This window comes from Phodopus roborovskii, unplaced genomic scaffold (genome assembly GCF_943737965.1).
Source record: "Phodopus roborovskii unplaced genomic scaffold, PHOROB, whole genome shotgun sequence".
Taxonomy (NCBI): Eukaryota; Metazoa; Chordata; class Mammalia; order Rodentia; family Cricetidae; genus Phodopus; species Phodopus roborovskii.
In genome coordinates, this window is record NW_026126910.1 from 137,937 (window position 1) to 144,242 (window position 6,306).

Consider the following 6,306-nt stretch of genomic DNA (forward strand, 5'->3'; position numbering starts at 1 on the left):
GATAGATTATGGAAGTCAAAGGACACAGTTGACAAGACCAAATGGCATCCCACAGACTGGGAAAAGATTTTCACTAATCCTACATCTGACAGATATATATATATATATCAAGAAAACAGTCATCAATACACCAAATAACCCTATTAAAAAACGGGGTACAGAACTGAAAAGGATTCTCAAAAGAGGAATTCAAAAAGGCTGAAAGACACAAAAGAAAGTGATCAACATCATTAGCTATCAGGGAAATGCAAATCAAGAGAACGTTGAGATACCATCTTACTCCAGCTACAAAGGCTAAAATTAGGAACACCAATGACAACTTATTACAGGAGAGGATGTGTAGAAAGAGGAACATTCTTGCTCTGCTGGTCAGAGTGCAAACTTGCACAGCCATGTTAGAGGTCAGTGTGGTGGTTCCTCAGGACATAGGTAATCAGTCTACCAAACAACCCGGTGATCCCACTCTTTGTTCTATAACCGAAGAATCGACGTCCATGCAACTAAGACATGTGCTCAGCTGTGTTCATGGCTGTATTATTTGTAATACTAAGAACCTGGTCTCAACCTACATGCTGCTCAACTGAAGAATGGATAATGAAGATATGATGGCACATCACCTGCAGCACAACATTTCTCTGCTGGGCCCAGCAGTGGAAACACTCCAGGTATTCACAGAGATGGCTAGAATGGAGGGAAAGGTTCATCATCATAGTCACAACAACTTTTCCTTGACTTTCGGGATGATGCACCACTGGTTGGGTCTCTCTGACGACATCTGGAAAGCAGACACCATCCTATGTTTCAGCACACACGTTCCAGAAGTTATGATGGGCATCCCAAAAATCAAGCACCTCTAATTTGCAATTCCTGTTGGTCAAACAAGAAGGGGATTCAAATGGCAGGACTACCAATGTATAATCGGCTGTCACCTCACACATCCACTTCCCTTGAATGCATCCTGGAAACCAAGACTGAAAAGTTCCCTTTCTTTCGGCTGGTTACAGAGGCCGAGGTAGACTCATTGTGTTTTGAATACATCTCCTAGCAGTGTGCTCCATGCACCACTGTCTCTTTTCATTTATTCACTTCTCTGAGAAAGCTCTGATTCAACTTGATCCACATTCTGAACTCTGTAGTCACTTCTCTCCATCCACACTCTTCCCCTCCATGTCTCACTTTCTCACTCACCTAGGTTAATCCTTCTGCTGAATCAGCAAATCAAGGCCAGCCAGCACTTCCTTCAAGATCTCCAGGTCAGGATACTTCATCAGTTCTCCCAAGGGAAGGCACCTTAAAGGCCTGGCTGCCACCATAGCACTCAGGATCTTTGTTTGTTTCCCCTTAAAGACATCTTTGAATAGCGGTGGGAAGAGCTCCATGGGTAGCTTATTCAGAGCAGAGATAACCAAGGCATCATTTTTTAGATGATTACTTCTTGCCAGCATCTGGAGGGTCAATGGAAAACTCATCTTGACCTTCACACAGACAGGTGCTATGGGAATATTCAGAGGAATTAACCCTTCCAGACCAGTCAATTTTAGAAGGTCTCTTTGTCCCTTCATGGCATAAACCCTGTCGGGCTTTGGTCAGTAGTCTAGAAATGTTGGAAAATCCGTATTTCCTATTACACATTCTCTGACTTTCTCATAGCCATAGTTCCTTCAAAGGCCTCATGCTCATGGACACGAGCCACCATGGCAACAAATTTCCCCATTATTTTGCTAATCAAAAACACTGCTCCCCAGAATACTATAGCCCTGGTCAATGTGTTAGTGGAAAATAAAGAAGAGCTAGACTCTTTTGTGGGAAATCATCTTCAAATGTCTTCCTTGATCCTCAACATCAAAGTTAAAAAAAATCCCACAGCCAAGTTTGCTTTGCATTCAATCAGTGGGGGTTGTTGGGAGAACAGGTGAAATGGAGACAGTCACTGTCATTTCTAATATTTTAGACCTGGAGCCACGATGAGCCCTAGGCCACTCTTTAGGAGTTTGAGTACTGACAATTTGTCAACTTGATGCTTTGCTGAGACTCATGGCCATCTGTGGGCCTCTACAGAATTTTCTTCATCTTCAGTTAACAAGTCTATAATCACATTGAATTAAATCCTTTTAAGCCAGATTGGAGTTGTTGGTCGGTACTTGCTCAGTGTGTCTTAAACCCTGAATATCGCAACCTCATCAATCTCTTAAAGGGCACAGCAGATTAGCGCAAACACGCAGTTCTCATAACACAAAACTACATGTGGAGTTCTAGGCTAACCGGGGCTAAATGAGATTTTCAGCTTCAAATAGCAAAACAAAATATAATAACAATACCAAGGTTCGTAAGATGACTCAAGGGACAGGAGATCCTTAGTAAGGTTGTATGTACTAATGGGGTTGAATGGCTAACCTGATCAGCACACACATAAGAGATGTTCCAATCCCAGCAGTTGTGTTAGTGACTTGAGGATCCAAACAACTCTGTTTAACCTGGCCAGGATAACCCTTATATGCCCATATCCTCTTACACCTTCCATTCAAATCGCCACCATCAGCCATATTCTGCCATCTGATTGGATAATTGAGCATATCCCCACCCAATCATACTTGAGCTTTCACAGCTGTGGCTTGAGAGAATCAGACGTGGGAAAGGTGTGTGTGGGGGGAGACGAGATTGTACCAAAGTCTCAGGTTAACTCTAGCACTAGTCCATGCACAGGCATTGGTTTCTCACACCTTTAGTACCGGCACTTGAGGCACAGAGGCAGGCAGATCTCTGTGAGTTTAAGAGAAGCCTGTTCTACAGATTGAATTCCAGTACAGACTGCAATGCAATACACAGAAACCGTGTCTTGAAAAAACAAAAAGAAAATAACAAAACAAAACAAACAAGCAAACAAAACTTCTCCCCCAATTTTCAATTCTGGGATTTACTCTCATGAAGACATGTAGACATTTGTAAGATTTCCATATTCATTGGATCAATGAAGCTCAGCCGTATCTAAACTCTTTATTCATTCTGAGCTGACTTGGAAATCTCATTAATCCTCCTACCTGAGCTTAGTGGCATAGCTTTTATGTGACCAGTTTGATTGGATCTCCCATCAGGAAACAGATTGAACTGAGTCTATGGTAACAGTAAAAACCAATTCTCCAAGTCATCTCAAACTCTAAGCATCTGTCTCTGTATTGTTAAATAATTAGTTTTATAGTCTTTAATCAGCTTTCCATTTTATGTAATCATTGCCATGGCCACTGGAATCTAACCAGGGCTTCAGTAACCTTCCAATCTCAGTGGAAGAATAACGAAACGAGACATGTTCGTGTTAATTACATCTACTTTCAGGACAGAGATTGAACTGAGTTTGATCGTGTTGAAAATTACAAAATCAATTGTATTTTTTTGAGACAGTGTTTGTTTGTCAGTGGTCACACCCTACATTCCTGGTACTAGCTCTAAGACCGTGCTATGCTACCCTACAACTCACAGAGATCTGACTTCCTCTAACTCCCATGTGCTGCCAATAATGTTGAGTGCAGCAAGATACAAAGCAGAGCCAGAGAAAGCCAAGCCACTACCTCTTACCTTTATGTCAGGAAGAAAGCGGTATTCCTGTCACCACAAACTCACACCAAGTTTCAGAAACCTTCCTCTCCTTGGAGGGGCTGGAGAATTCTGAGACTGACTCCTCAATCCCCTGCTTCTACCTTTTATACCTCTCTAGGGCTGGGATTAAAGGTGTGACCTCTGTGAGCTACAGACAATATTCAGTTCATACCTTGAAAACCTGTACTCCACAAAATTTGAGAATGCAAAGGAAATGAACAAATTTCTTGAAAATTTTCACCAAAATAAAATCTATAACAGACAAACAACTTCAAAAGGCCTATATACCCCTAACGAAGTAGAAGCAGTCATCAAAAGACTTCCACCACACACACACACACACACACACACACTCACACACACACACACAGAGAAAGAGAGAGAGAGAGGGAGAGAGAGAGAGAGAGAGAGAGAGAGAGAGACAAAAAAGACCAGGGCCAGATGGCTTCAGTCCAGAATTCTACTGGAAAATCAAGGAAGAGCTAAATTTTGTACTCCCCAAATTGTTCCACATAATAGAAACAGAAAGTGCGTTGCCAAACACTTTTTTTTTTTTTTGGAGGCCACAATCACCTTGGTATTCAGGCCACACAGAGACGCAACTAGGAATAAAAACTACAGACCAATATCCCTAATGAATATTGATGCAAAAATACTCAATAAAATACTGGCAAACCGAATCCAAGCATACATCACAGAAATCACCCACCATGACCAAGTAGGCTTCATCACTGGTATGCAGGGGTTGTTTAACATTCTAAAATCTATCAAGGTGATCCACCTTACAAAAAAACTGAAAAAGATAACCACGCGTTAATCTCCTTAGATTCTGAAAAAGCCTTCAGCAAAAATCAACACCCTTTCACGAAAAAGGCCTTGGAGCGATCAGGGGTAACAGGAACATATCTAAACATAAAAAGAGCACTATTCATAGACCAACAGACAATATCAAATTAAATGGTGGGAAGTTTAAGGGGATTTCTCTAAAATCAAGAACAAGACAAGGCTGTCATCTCATTCCATATCTCCAATATTGTACTTGAATTACTAGCTAAAGCAATAAGAAAACAAAGGTAGATTATGGAGACACAAAATGGAAATGAAGAAATCAAACTTTCTCTATTTGCAGATGATATGATAGTTTACAAAATTGAACCCCCACCCCAAAAAAAAAAAACAAAAACAAAAAACAAAAAACAAAAAACAAAAACCAAAAAACCATCTTCTACCAGGGAACACCTGAGGCTTATAAAAACCTTCAGCAAACTAGCAGGATACAAGATATTCCCAAAATAATGAGTTGCCCTTCTTTATTCAGACAACAAAGGGGCTGAGAAAGAAATCTGAGAAACATCATCATTTACAATAGCCACATACAACATAGAATACCTTGGGGTAATGCTTACCAAATAAGCAAATGACCTAATAATAAGAACTTTGTGGCTTTAAAGAAAGAAATTCAAGAAGATAGCAGAAAATGGAAAGATCTCCCATGCTCTTTGATAGGTAGGATGAACATAGTAAAAATGTCAATCTTGTCGAAATCAATCCATAGATAATGTGCCATGCCCATTAAAATCCCAGCACAATTCTTCACGAACCTTGAAAGGATAATAATAATGGACTTTATATTGGAAAACAAGAGAACCAGGATAGGCAAAATACCCTATACTATAAAGGAAGTTCAGAGGTCATCACCATTCCCAACTTTAAGCTCTACTACAGAGCAATCCTCCTGAAAAGGGCCTGGTATTGCCAAGAAATAGAGCAGTAGACCAATGGAATTGAATAGAAAACATGATAATAATGCACACACCTTCGAACACCTGATTTTTGACAAAACAGTTAAAACTATACAATGGGACGAGTAAATTATCTTCAACAAATGATGCTGGCACAACTGGATGATGGTGTGTAGAACTGCAGATAGAACCATGTCTATCGCCATGCACAAACCTCAAGTCAAACGGATCAAACACATCGTGATAAATCCTGCCACACTGAACCTCTTAGAAGAGAAAGTGGGAGGTACCCTTGAACAAAGTGGTATAGAAGACCTCTTCCAAAACTTAATTCCAGACACTGAGATTGACAATTAGTAAATGGGACCTCCTCAAACTTAGAAGCTTCTATAAAGCAAAGGACACAGTTGACAAGACCAAATGGCAGCCCACAGACTGGGAAGTTTTTCACCACTCCTACATCTGACACAGGGCTGATCTCCAAAATATACCAAAAAAAAAAAAAAAAAAAAAAAAAAAAAGCAAGAAAATAGCCATCAAAACACCAAATAACCCTATTAAAAAACGGGGTACAGAAATGAAAAGTATTCTCAATGGAGGAATTCAAAATGGCCGAAAGACACGAAATGAAGTGATCAACATCCTTAACTATCAGGGAAATGCAAATCAAAAGAACTTTGAGATACCATCTTTCTCCTGCCAGAATGGCTAAAATTCGGAGAGGATGTGGAGAAAGGAGAACACTCCTTCTCTGCTGCTGAGAGTGCAAACTTACACAGTCAATTTGGAGGTCAGTGTGGCGGTTCCTCAGGAAATTGGGAATCAGTCTACCACAGGACCCGCTGATCCCTCTCTTAGTCATATACCCAAAGGATGCACATCCATGCAACAAAGACATGTGCTCAACTGTGTTCATGGTGCATTATTTGTAACAGCAAGAACGTGGATGCAACCTAGATGCCCCTCAACTGAA